Here is a 15,168-nt window from a genome sequence, read left to right on the forward strand (position 1 = left end):
ACTGGCGTACAGGTAGAATAATACAAAAGATAGGTATTAGGTACCTACTACCTGTTTAGCGCACACACACCACACACTCGCACGAACACGCACGCGCGGGCGTACAACGCCTCAACCACCGCATATTATTATCTCTTATTAATTTTTCGAAAACCTACCTGCCGCGCGCGAAAGAAGACGGTTACGGCGGCGGCGACTGCCACCACACTCCCGCAGTCATAGTCCCGTGTGGTTTTTTTCATACTCGGCGGCCGGCGACCGTTAACAACGCGGCTACAGCGGCAGTGCGCGCGCGTGTGTGGTTTGGTGCGTTTATATACTCCGTCGTCGTCGTCGTGTGCTACACCGTGGCGTTTGATATTCCGACGTCTCGGACATGTGAGACTGTGTGCGTTTAGTGTAACTCGACTAATTTAATTGATTTTTCGATCTATTGGCTTGTGACGTGAATACTCGTTCGTCATTATTCGATTCGTTTGAAATAAGTGTAATTTTTTATTTGAAAATTTTGTCATTTTTGTGTTTTTATCCAGTGCGTTTGGGCGGGTGTACGCTTAGTTATTTTTCGATCGCGCCGCGAGTTGTTTTTTTATTGTCATTTTACGATTGGTCTGCCTTTGGATTTAGACGAAACGTTGGATACATCATACATTTTCTTGGACATAAAAAGTGAGTTTTTGACGCTGTATAATATTATAATCTATAGCTTCTTAACTCTTAACCTGTATACGGTATATCTATAGGCAAATACTGTACGTATATACAATAGAGTACCTATTGTGTAAAGGCACCTGCTTCGGTGCTAACGGTGTATTATATACTTATATATAAAATTCCCTAACGAAAATAATAGTAATTTAAACTGGTTATGTGGTATATAGGTACCTACTATAATATATTTTATTACATAAATTGCATAGTATTAGTCAGTTAAGATCATAATTTGAATAAACTTCTTTAATAGTCTTAAGTCACCATTATAATTTCAACGAGTTTTTACTGTAAACGGTTTAAATTTGAACTATTAGGGATAAAATAATCAACTTTTATTTTTTATGAATCCTTATTAGGTCATGACGTTGTATTTTAAAACTTGGAGTTAATAATTAATTTTTTTTTAAAAATTCGTATTATAACTTTTATAGAGCTATTTATATTTTCAATACATATAAATGTTTATTTTCCTACAACCTATCATAGAGCATTCCTTTTACTTCCCTAGTTAGCTGCATATATTCGTTGCTAAGTTTATATTGAGGCCAGCAGCATTGATTATAAAGTAAATGCACCGAAATATAATGGAAAATACTGCGTTTCAATATCGTTCAAACATTTATAATTATTCTTACTTACAGTCTCTAATAACTTTTTAAAATAGTATTATATTAAAATTGTGGTAGGCAGTTGTTTTTTCATAAAAAATCCGGCTCCAGAAAAATTCAAAATTGTTTTAGTACCCAACTGTCAGATATAAATTGGTAAACATAAGAACGCACTTAGCCTATTACATGTATAACGCCTGTATACTATATATTATGAATATTGTATAAAATAAATGGATGAAAGTATTATAATATGATAAAAGTATGTATACAATATATTATATATTATATTATTATATATATATATATATTATAAATAAATGATAGGTACATTAATTATATTTTATAATCGAAATTAGTTTTAAGTAAATATAATGATATACAAATCAAAAATACCCCTGTTAACTTCTGTTTTACATAGTTGCGATGGAAAACAAAATTTATCTACTTTTTATATTTATGTGTTGTATATTATGGACTATTTACCATGCGTGGGCGTATCAAATAGGTATAGGTAGTTATCAAAATTAAAAACGCATACCTACATGAAATAAATTTTAACCTACTTCTCTTTTGCTGTTTGTAGTTATGTAGAGCAGAAAAACATAAATGCACAGTAATTTCATAAGTTTATTGTTATATAATTAGATGACTAAAAAAAAATATTATGTCAATAATACGTGTTCAATAAAACTGATATTTAATTAAAATATATTTTGAAGATTAACCTTCTAAAGACTTATTTAATTAAACCTATTCAAACTAATTTAACTGAATTAAGGTTTAACCAAGTAAACCAAATCACTTGGAACGCGTGTATTGGATTAATATAATTTTATGAACAGCGTCAAAAATCAAAGCATATTATACCAAAACCAGACATCGTCAATACGTCACAAATCACTATACATATAAATTATAATGACGTAAAATTGTAAATTGATTAACAAAATTATAAAGCCAAATGTAATTGTTGACTTTATAGTTTATTTGGATTTCCTCTTGCGGAAAAAACTATGTATCTAACAATCTCATGGCTCTATGTAAATCGGTAGGTAAACATAATTATATTTCCGTGACGGTGGAGAATTATTACACGACCCGGGTTTTGTGTATGCCATTGTTCGTGTTACTCTAGATATGCTAGCCAATCGGTAGGTATACACTATACGAGTCATTTATCACTTTGTTAACTTACCAGTATATCCAAGGTGAAGGGGAGATTAATGAAAAGAGCACAATTTGAATAAATATTTTGTTGGGGTTATCATTACCTACCTAGTAGGTACCTTCAGGCTTACAACCTACTATTGTTTTCCATTCGTTTCACGACCCTCAAACATTTGTTACATAGGTATTATTGTTTATTATTATATACGAATTACTATTTACTATATATTTAATGATAATGAGTTTTACATATACATATAGTTATAGATCTATTTAGTTACTGCGTTATTGTGTTAATATATTTAAGTAAAGTTAAGTAGTTTAATCACAGACCACAGTATTTCTCCAACGTATATATTATGAGCACTGCTACTGGAATACTGCATATTATACTATATATACGGACATACGGTTAAGGCTATATTACCTACTGCAAGTATTTGGGTAGCTACGTGCATTACAACTTACAAGCTCATATTAATATATTATATAGAGGTACTTACAAAATACCTAGTTTAAACAATAGTCAATACTAATGTAATGCAGTATATTATTGTAATATTGTAGTTTACTAGTTTATCTAACAAATTATGCGAGTAAATTTAATCAACAGAATAAGTAAAGTATTTTATTTGTTTAAAACTTCAATAATTTGAATAACCTAAAATATATCAAAGAAAGTAAGCTGCACACGTTATTATAAAATATATGAAACTGAGCAACTGTGAATACGGCATTTATTTTACTTTATTCAAATAAAAATAATATTTTTAATTTATAGTAATCAATTATACACTCAAATAGTAAGTTTATTGGCGAATTTTCTTATTTTATTTAGTTCAGATAAAATGTATACTGAATATAGTTCAACAGTAGTTGTATTATAGCTGGTGACGTGTGTGTTAATAATAATATACTATAGAATCAGTTTTACATTAAATACACAAAAAGCCAAATATTATAATATTTTTTCAAATTATATACAGATTACGGAACAGACACCGGTGTGGCAGTGTAACAAAAACATTACAAATTCAAATCGATTTAAAATGTCAATGACGTGTCTATTATATCACTGTTGTCTGTTATTATTTAAAATCACGATATCAAACAATTCATATTTGTACAATAGATACATATAATAGGTATATGTATTATATTCTGGCATCATTCACAAAAATACACTAAACGATGCATTTTGGCAACGATTCGATCCATTGCCATAGTTAATGTGTTAAATAATAAATATTAAATATATGCTGCAGAGACCGTTATAATATTAAACGTCATTATTTTGTCATAAATTGTAATAATAATAATTGCTAATGCCCTAATGAGTAATGACCATGTAAATTGTATAATAATAATATAACCATGTACTGATAATAATTAATATGAATTGATAAATATTATGCGTTCAGTTCGATTTTCGGACAAAGCATATTGTTTAATAATATAATATAAATTATAATAGTACAAATCGTAAAACCAATATTTAAAATATTGACTAATTAAATTTGTTGTTTTCCTAAATTTGTTTTTGACTTGTCATCATTCACCGAGGCATCGAGCACACATTTTCCACTCGTCGAACCTTCGAACTGTGATGATACTCTATGGTTGTAATTTTTTTTTTATTACCTCATTATAATAAATTGTCGACCCAAAATATTATGTAGGTATTATTTTTCAATAAACAACAAACCTGGATGTTTTATAATATAAAAATCCGTTGGACCGAGCCAAGTGTGTGTTAATGTCTCGCAGTGAACAACGCTATAAATATTATGTAGGTACTATAGGTACCTATACACTCCAACACACACGCACGCACACACACAAACATGATGCATTTATCTCGACATTTTCTGTTTGCTCAACGGACTCGAGTGGTAGATTTTTATATGGCTACACGGCCGAGGTGGGTTGATGACGATAATAACAACAATAAATAATTGTGCAACTCGACGGTGGATCTGCGCGGCGTTGAATGAGTTTCAACCGCGGAACACGTGAATCTATAAATAACTACAATAATTTCGCGTAAATATCACGTGGACCCGTTTGTGGGCGAGCACATAATATTATAGACACTGCGTGCGATATAGTGTAATAATTATATGAATTTCGGCAAATTGACCTTGAAGAATGGGGAGTTGAAAAATGAATGAAGTCGCCGCCGCCGCCATGGACGACGGCCAGTTCGGTGTGCATGGGAAAGTTCACGTGTCTTGTGTGCATAGCTGCCCGGAGGCGATTCGGCGGCCGGCCGGTCAACCTACTTACACGCTAAATCCGCCGGAGATACAGCATTCCTCCTTCCGGATCTATACAACACGCGCGTATTACCGGCTACATACGATTATCGTATATACCTGTATATGTGTATTATGATTTTTACGACGACGTCGCTATAAGTAGGGATCACCAGGATACGGATAATAATTAATAATAATATAATAGTAGTCTTCAAAAAATATACCCCATTCTACCCACCACCTCGCGCGTGAACTTTCTATTTTTTTCGCCGTTATTACCAATAAATAATATTATACATTTAACGTATTTTCCACCTCGATCGCGTGTCTGGATAGGTAGTATTATGTAGGTTGGAGGAGGCATGTATACACACATCGTGTATGTAGCCGACCGACACGATAATATGCAGCTGAACCCAATTACACAGGTGTATATTTATAGTATACTGTGTAAAAATATATTCCGTTTCGTTCCGAAAGCAGTTGTCTGTGTTACCGGAAGCCGTATATTGGCGTCGCTGCAGCAGGATCTATTGTCGACGGCGGAGTAGTTACCTACGCTGACTATTATAATAGGTATACTAGCGATGACCGGCTGACTGCTGCAGGACTATCGTATAATAATAATAATATTATGTAGAGCTTCACGACGACACGGTTTAGCCGTTCGATGGTTTTGTGCGTATATAATAATATAAAATTATATAAAGTTTGATCAATACCTGTTAAACGGTAGGTGGGTACTAGGTACCTATAGAAACAAGGAGTGCGGTTGCCGGTTGATAACCGTTTGTCGTGGAGCAATGAATACAGTGCGTGTTTCTCGACATCTATAATATTATAATAATACATAATATACGCATATAGCCATATAGGATATAATATGCGGAAGGTATATAATATAATATAATATTATATTATATATTATAGGTATGCGTATTTACAATACCGACGAGGAAAATTGGTTCCAAGGGCGATGGTTTTACGTACCTATATACAAGACGGTTCGAGACGATTATATGTAGGTTGTTGTGTACACGGTGTATTTTTTTCTTCTCGAACGTCTCAATCGAGCGGCTTTTTTTATTAACATCGTTTTGGAAACTGGTTTTTTGTGTATAGGTAGGTATATATCTGAATAGTAGCCGTCCCATAAGAAAATGTGAATTTTATTATAATGAAAACGATTTCCCTTACGAACTACGCACATAAAAATGTCATCGGTTCACGGAACTATTATTATTACTCTTTTTATTTTTGTTTAGATTGTAACCTACATATTTTACAGCTATATTCAATTCAATTAGCTTTTTTGATATGTTTTCGAAGTGTTTTGTGAAATATCAGGCCACTATATTATTATATATTTATATTGACCTCTACTGAGCATAGCAACCATATTTATGGTCCTTTATTAATATTACAGTATACCTACCTACCACCTACGTTGAATTTAAAAATAAGTAGAATACCAATACCTACTACCTATCATAGGACGTGTATAATATGCACCTATAACTACCATGTATTATATATTAAATAATGAACTATATTGTAGAACACTATAGAATGTAAAATAATGTTATGATCAACTATGGTACGATTGTACGACCATCGTAAAACAATAAATATAGTTTTTACTTTTTACAAAATTTTAACGATATTTTACAATTTTTATTACCTACTGTGATGATAAAATAAATTGTGCTTGATATAATATATCATTTAATTAATATTTATTAATTCTATTTACACTTATATAGTCCGCTGACCCTCGTTTTATTATAAAATTATACTTTAATTTAGGCACCTATGTTTTTTTTATCTACATCAACATCTGTATAGTTCAATATTTCTGTCTTAAAAACTAAACGTGTCCAGTAAAAACGATGTGACTATAATATTATGCAACTATGCAAGCATATAATATATTGTAATTAATGTAATATAGTGTTGTGTAGTAATTACCCATGTCGTTCTTAAAATGGTTATTTTTCTATCTTCTTTTGTCTATAATCTATAATACAGGTATCGTTGTTCCTGATCTTGACAATACAACCATTAAGCCATTCAAATGATTGACAATCGGAAATAAAATCTTAATTTATAGTTTTATAGTTTGTTATAGTATAATGATCATTGTAAAGTGATCATTGTAATATTTAATTATGAGAAAAACTCGATTAAACAGATTATTACGGAATATATTATGCAAACAGATATTAGAATAAGTAAGTACCTAGTAGTAAGTACCCCAGATACAATAAAATATTTTTACAAAAATATGATAATAATTTATAGCTTATTTGTAATGCTTCAAAAATTATCATTAACAATAGGCAGTAGATATTATGTTTTATTCGATCTAAGCGTTCTATGGAACTAAACTGATAATGCAGGCAACTAGAAAAAAATAATATTTTTTCATTCAGTTTACGGTTTACTGGTTAGTCTTTCACATAAAATGGTCATGCAACAAAATATAATGTTAAGAGGCATACGTTCAATTTTATGCTTAGAACATGGTGTTACAACAAAAACATACCTATGGTTATATATATAGGACATATTATAGCCACATAGGTACAAACTATACAGGCATAAGTGTGCGCACGGGGTAGTCAGCTGGTCTATTGACTTATCTGTTAACATTTTTTTTTTTGGTACCTATCCCATCTTCACAATTTTATAGGTAATACATATAAGGTATGTGACATATTAGTACTTGTTAATAATGTTCGATTTGGAAAAAAAAATATAAATTATATTATATTCTTGGCAAGTATATAATCCATAAGGTATGGGAATGCGGCTAGTGGCTTCTATAATAGTAGTCTAGTTATTATACTTGCAGCATGTATAGTTTTAGTAACGTAACATTTTAAATTTGAAAATAATAATATTTTATTTATGTGATGATATTGCCATGATAATCTCATATGTGACATACTATATTATATGCGTTTAATGTTATTATAAAGAACTACTAGTGTTTAGAGTTGAAAATCATAATATTACCTCTCCTGAATAATTAGGACATAATAGATATTGGATAGAACTTAAATATAAATGTGAATACTTATATTATTTATGACTACTTACTGATAAGGGATGTGCACATAACATCTGATGAAACTTACATTTCAAAGACTTTGTAAGTATTTAGTTTTTGTTTTGCGATTATAAAACGAAAACAAATGTGATAATTGTTATAACTTTCCTTTACATTACCAGTACTCAGTGCCTATATAGTCAGTAGTCAGAACACTCGTCAATTTTCATCTCTTGTTTCAGAAGTATGCTACAAATACTTAATTGTACCTAAATAAAACTCGTAAAATTAAATGCATTCCTACGTTAGTATTTTTAAAAATCTTAAATGCATAAAGTAAAAAAGGTAAATATTTAAATGCCTCGTGAGCATTACTATTATAATATTAAATTTAATTAAAATAATAAACAAATTAAAAAAAAAAATCAACATTTTGTTGAAAAAATATATTTCATTGGAAACAGATACCTAAGTATATCATTAAATAATAAAATGTAGTACATTATATTATTATATTGTTTATAAAAACAACGTCAGTTATACACTTTATACTGTTAATGTAAGTATAAATACGTTTTAAGTATACTTCATACATTGAAATGTTTCTATATAAGGTTGAACATTGAACTGCATTCATTAATTTCATTTCATTTCAAATTCAAATTTCGTTCTCTTTTTGAAATTTTTTTTTTATTATAAAATACCTACTTCAAGTGAAAATAAATCAATTTATATTATTTTATTATTAAATTTTAAAAATATCAATATTTTATAATTTTTACTACGTTTGTAAACATAAATATAGCTATTGTATAATCGTATGTAGGTATAAAATGTAAGTCATGTCATAATGACATAGTTACGTTTAAGACCTTTAAGTAAAGGCCATATTATGATGGGAGGCGATGAACAATATTAATGTACAGGCTTTTGAAATACTCTATGTCCTAATTAATAACAATAAATAAATATAAAAATGGAAAACACTCAAAGAAATAATATTTTTTAATAAAAATTAAATACCATGCATCTAGCATCCATATACAAAATACAATGTACAGTCATACGGACTATATAGGTACTCGTAATTAATAACCAAATGCGAGATAATATCCAAATATCATATTCAATATTGTAAAATATAAACAAACGCACGTGAACGTTGAACAGTTTCGATTTATAGAAGGATCAACTAAGGTCTGAGATAGCAGGAAAAACGACTTTTGCATTGTAAAAGATCTCCAATAATTATTTATGGAAACATAATATATCTAAACCGTGTCAAGTACATTATAATTATTAATTATAAAATGCAAAATGTTATAACTGTTTCATTTAAAATATTGTGTTGTTGTAAGTATTGCAGGTTTACTAATTTTCTAAATTATTTTTCATACCTACCCAAATAGTTCTTATTTACATTTCATTGGTGAAATTTCTCGGTAAAGGTAAAAACGTACAGGTATATAGTTATCTACATCAATATTTCTTTTCTTTCGACGTACGAAAAAAATACACGTATAAGGGTTCCTCTATAGATGTTATACACGGTAATCTTTTATAATACTGAATCACGCTATAAAGTGAATAGGGTGTGTTACCAATCATGAAATGGCTTCTAATCTTGTGTATAAACGTCATGCTGAAGCCTAAAACCAATATAATAAGCGTCACTCACGAATATTAAAATATATACTAGCTTATATATTTAATATAAAATACACTATTGGGTAAAATAAAATAAATAATATTCATAATTTTTCCTTGTGATTCCCGGATTCAATATCGATTATTTATTAAATACTGAGCGACTGCAGTCGGACAGGCAGGGTTGTACTCAGTGTTCGGACTTATCTAGATGAATATCTAGATAATTTCTCATAGGCGTGCGCACGGGTGCAGCGAATGCTGCTTTCGCTGCACCTGACAATTTATTTTGGATTTAGTGGGCTGGTAGATATTAATTTGAAAGATATATACATAGAATGAATAATTTTAAACATATTGAGTTTATTATTAAATTAAAATATAATTAATGTTCAATGTTATTTAAATGGAAAATGATAATACTATTTTATCAATACACCAAGAAGATACACCAAAAGGTACCTACAAACTCAGGTTCTGTACACAAATGTCTCGATTGGTGAAAACAGTATTAGAAATGTTTACATTGTCTTATAATATTTGTGGCAATTCCAGTGACTATAGTTGTAGCTGTGAACTAGTTTTTCAAAACTCAGCATTTTAAAAAAAATGTAAGAAATACTATGTTACAAGAAAGATTGGATGCGCTTCTTTTTTTGTTTGTCGAATAAGAACTTTTAATTGATATTGACTTTAATGATGTAATTGATGAGTTTAAACATTTGCTACCAGCCTACCTATTAATCGCAGACTTATATTTTAAGTAAATTTATTTATTTTTATTTTACGTACCTTACTCTTAAGAGTTCCAGTATTATGACTAATGTATATAAATGCCTATTATTAATTAGGTACTATGTATGCTTAGTTATACGCAAGGCCGAAATCAGATCAGAAGGGCCAGGGGCGCAATTCTAAAATAATACAAGTACAATTTTATTTTAAAATAGTATTATCATTTTATGATGTCGGGCCAGTCGTATTATTGGCTATCACGTTAATACCTTTCTTCAAGTACAACAAATTATAATTGTTTACTTTGGCAAAGATATAAAATACTACTGTAATAGTACACTTGAAGTACAACAATTTTATTTTCTGTTGAACTGCTACTGCTGCCGAGTGTCGATTGATTTTGACATTGTAGTACATAAATACTTGTTTTTATAATGTAGTATTTTAAGTAATATAAATACAAATATTCCATAATAGTTAATGACTAAAGGCTAATAAGAAAAAAAAAATACAAATATTTTATTATTAGTTATTACTTAGTATATACTATGAATTTATACATGTATTATATATCTTAAATGTTTTTTTTTTAACTAAGTAATGCAAATTCCCAATTTAGGGGGGTGGGTGGGTCGCAAATGCAGTTATTCGACAAGGGCACCAACAAACTTCAATGCGGCCCTGCTTATAAGTGTTATTTTATTACCTATGTGATGTTTAATATAATTATAAAAGTATAGAGTAATATATTATAATACATAAAAATATTATTAGGTAGGTACTTTTTATTTACAATTTACAAAATTTCTTATAACAATATAATATGCATAGTCGTAGACTGATGAATTTATATGTGAGGAGGGGGCTATACTCTATAATGATGATTCGTGTACACAAGTGATTATATGAACGTATAAAATATTACATTTTTACATAGTGGGGCTAAACAGAATTCAAGGAAGAAGGGTAGGGGCGTAGGGCTATATAAAGAAAATAAGTAGGCTGCTTATTGTCCTTTAGGGCCGGTTAAAAATGTATGCTGCACCCGACACAAAATCCTGCGCACGCCTATGTAATTACTTGTTCATCTTTTATCTTATCTAGATAAATAGTTACAAGGTATCTAAATGTTCATCTTAGATAATTTTTTTACTAATAAATAAATTAATCTGGATACATTTTTTATTGATAAAAATCGCGAAATTGTACAAATGTATTTTTAAATATTTTTACAAATTTTCAAACAAAGTTTATAGTTTATAATTAATAATGTAATTATTTTTATTTATATCATTATTATTATTATGTTCCTAGTGCCTAACTAAAATATACCTAAATTTAAAACCATTTAAAAAATAATTGTACCTTTTTTTTATATAGATAAAAAAATACTTATATAATCCGAACACTGTACTTATGTCGCTTACGGTTGGACCAACAAGACTGAAACTATAAGTCGAAAAATTGTAAATGATTACCAAGTAAAAAATTGAACAACCCTTTTTTTAACATTATTAAATATACTAAATAATAATGTTGGGGTTACAGCTATCAATAATAATGAAAACATATAAGTACCAATACGCAATTTTACATTTCAAGGCTGCGAAAAATAGTTTTAGGTAAAAAAAAATTACAATATCTTCCGTCACAATGAAGCGTAAGTTATATATTTCAGATGTTATACTCAAAATAATACTGACCACCGATGATGTTAATTATAATACATGTTTATTATATAGTAACAACTAACAATAAATTACGTAACAAAAATATATTCCAAGCACCTATTCGCTCTCAAATTATATACAATTCTATACTATAAATAATATTATAATAATACTATAGTACAATATAATATATATTGTATAGGTAGTTCTATTCAAATAATTGTAATACGTAATTGTAATTGTTATGTACCTTTTTCATTTTCAAATTTATACATGACATTTTACATTTTTCAGTACATTTTTTTAAAACCGTGTGGAAAATAATTCTACGGATAATTGGCTTGTGTATATCCAAATAAAACTTCTAGTACCATATAATATAGGATGTCGTGAACGGTGGATAGAGAATCTACCAGTTACCACAGTGGCACAGTCTCACTTATAATATCGTATAACTGTATAAATGTAAAACACTATATGAAATACATATTATATACATAGGTCAGATAAGTGTAATAAAATCAACTCTCGCAATAATTATTATATGCACTCATTTAAAATATCAGCATGACAGTAACTATATAATATTATGTCTGCTCGTGCAACTTAGGTCAATATACATAAGTCATATATGATAGATATCAATATATATATTTAGTATTTACCTAGCTACATTATAGAGTATAATAATATTATATATGTATACCGAGAGAGATGTTGCGTTTGTGTGTGTGAAATTGTACCGGGTGGAAAAAAATCGTTCGATGCGCGTATAAACACGATAAACCAACAACGTTAAAAAAGTTCAAGATATTACGGGTTTTTTCACGATGATGGTAAAAAAAAATACTTCATGGAAATAGTAAGGATCGTTGCGTGTGGAACGTATTAAAAAAAAGATAAGAGAAGGTATACTTGAATAGCCCTTTTAATAATTTTGACGACCCGTGTCGTATCTTTACCCGGTCGGTAAATGTTTTCGAAACATCTCTCTCATCGTGTAAGTAGGTGTGTATAGGTACAAAATGTAGATAATATCATTCAGTCTTGCGAGTGGCAGCTCACTGAAAAAGTCATATTTTCAAAGGGTGCAGGTGGCTCGGTAGGGATGGAATTTCATGTAAAGATGAGTGAGTGTGTGTATGTGCGTGTATGTGTATATGTATACGATATGTATAACGTACACATAGAAATGCTTGAGAACTCATAAAGAAAATATTCTCAGTGTGTTTGGCGAACTGAGACGGTGAATGTTGCAGCAGTTATAGTACACAAACACACGATTGCACACGACGGGAAACGTTTTAATAACGGTCGACCAATGTTTTGAGACCGTGTAATTACCGTAAAAACAAAGAGTGTTTCCGACTCACTGCTATAAGGAATTTCACTTTTATACAATGAAAAATTAACAGCAATGTGTGTATAGGTACCTATATATTTTTAGTGTATATTTTAAGAGGTCTACCTATAATTGGTATAGGATGTAAAAATAACATTAAATATATATAATATAATATACAGCTAGGATGATTCACCAAGCAATCTCACCCCCATTTTTTAATTTTATAATTTATTTATTCAAATTCTGATGTTAAATTTAAGCGCTATCCTGTGCCTATATATAAAACTTATATTTCTTCAAATGTAAACCACTCTTTTTTATTGTAAATTGATATCGAAATGAATTTTTTGAAAAGTTCATGTACATAAATAAATCAAAATCAAAATTAGTAGTTTTGAAGCTAAAGGTTTAAAATATTTAAGATGGGGGCTAATATTATAATAATAATTAATAAGTACCAATCTAGTAGGTACCTACCTATACGCCATATGGCTATACTGGACTAAAATATTTTATATTTGATGTAATAAGAACATTATTATCGAGGTATATATTATATTTGGTAGATACATTTAAGTTAATGACTTTAAATAATTAAACGATAAAAGTGAGCTGAACATACGGATTCGGCGGACAACTTAAAATATTTCGTCAACTCGTTTAAGTCGTATAACAAACACGTACGTTAACAATTATTGTTATACTCAATATATTATATTATTATGTTTATGTTGTCTGAAAATATCGTCAAAATACATGTAAACGAACGTCTCTTGAAAAAAAGCACGTTCCTATATACCGAATACCTATAATAATAATATTATATACTAATATATTATACGCGTGATAGCACGCCCGCTACATGGAACAAGGTCCAATATATTCTTTATCAGCATCCGTTTAGCAGATATCTGGAACGAGTTCGACTCGATCGGTGTCGGGGTCTCTAAACTCTAGGCCCGTAAGTTGTTAGTACCTATATACGTATAATATTGGTACTCTTACTCTCAACAGTCTTTACATTAATAAATCATCGTACAGTGTACACGAGTGTTGTTATTTTATTATCGAATAGGTACGTGCGCGTTGAGTTATGTACCTATACCCACCTATTGTCACAAAAATGTTGTGTCGAAACCCAAACATATTACCTATCAGTAATCGGTCGTAAATTTTGATTTAAAATATAAATTGTAAGAAGCGAAGAAATAATAAAGAAAAAAAAGAAAATCTTTCAGATTGAAATAAAATGATTAAGTCTCCGATTTAGTTTGCCATTTATAAATTACTAGCTGATCCCGTGCACATCGTTTCCCGGCAACCAGTGGCGCACACGTTATGGGTCAAGGGGGTCAGTTGACCCCCTAAAAAAAATTGGGTGGTGGGTGGTGGTTGACCCTTATTATAGCCTTAAAGGGTGATGGTGAATATTATAGCTAGGATTTTGTAGACATCTTACTTCTGTAACCTACATCCTACACTCTACAGTCTACAGCAACAACATAAAACCTGTTAATTAAAGTAATATAGTTCAACAATTTAGTAGTAAATTAGTAAGTCGAAAACATCAGTCTGTCGATGCAGACAGTTGTCGTCGGTCGTTTACAATGTATGAATGTATTAGGAAAACAGTAAGGAACACAGATAAGCTGGTTGGTTTCTAGAAATTCGCTCAACGACCACGATTGCTTATGCCCGCATGATAATATGATTTAATAATAATACCTAATATAGAGTCCTTTGTGTCCCCACTGCCAACAATATTTTATACAAATTACAAAATGTTACAAAAATAAAATAATCAAATAATCGATTGTGGTTTTGCGTGAACAGTGAACATTATTACCACGATTTAAGATAGTACTATCTTAAATCGTGATTATTACAGAGTTGTTTTTGTTATTAGTGATTTATTAATAGCAAACTGCGTGTTATCGTATTGCCCGTATTGGTAAATCCTGATATAGCG

General features: G+C 29.9%; 1 protein-coding gene across 1 annotated transcript in view; it reads left to right on the forward strand.

The window, feature by feature from the left end:
- The first annotated feature begins 291 nt into the window (after positions 1–291).
- LOC100162402 (rap guanine nucleotide exchange factor 2) overlaps positions 292–15,168 on the forward strand; it is a 93,282-nt gene continuing 78,405 nt past the window's right edge. The window contains exon 1 of the mRNA XM_029489625.1: positions 292–669. The gene's annotated coding sequence lies outside the window, so the exon portion shown is untranslated. The remainder of the gene's footprint in view (positions 670–15,168) is intronic.

The sequence above is a fragment of the Acyrthosiphon pisum genome, chromosome A2, assembly GCF_005508785.2.
Source record: "Acyrthosiphon pisum isolate AL4f chromosome A2, pea_aphid_22Mar2018_4r6ur, whole genome shotgun sequence".
Lineage (NCBI taxonomy): Eukaryota > Metazoa > Arthropoda > Insecta > Hemiptera > Aphididae > Acyrthosiphon > Acyrthosiphon pisum.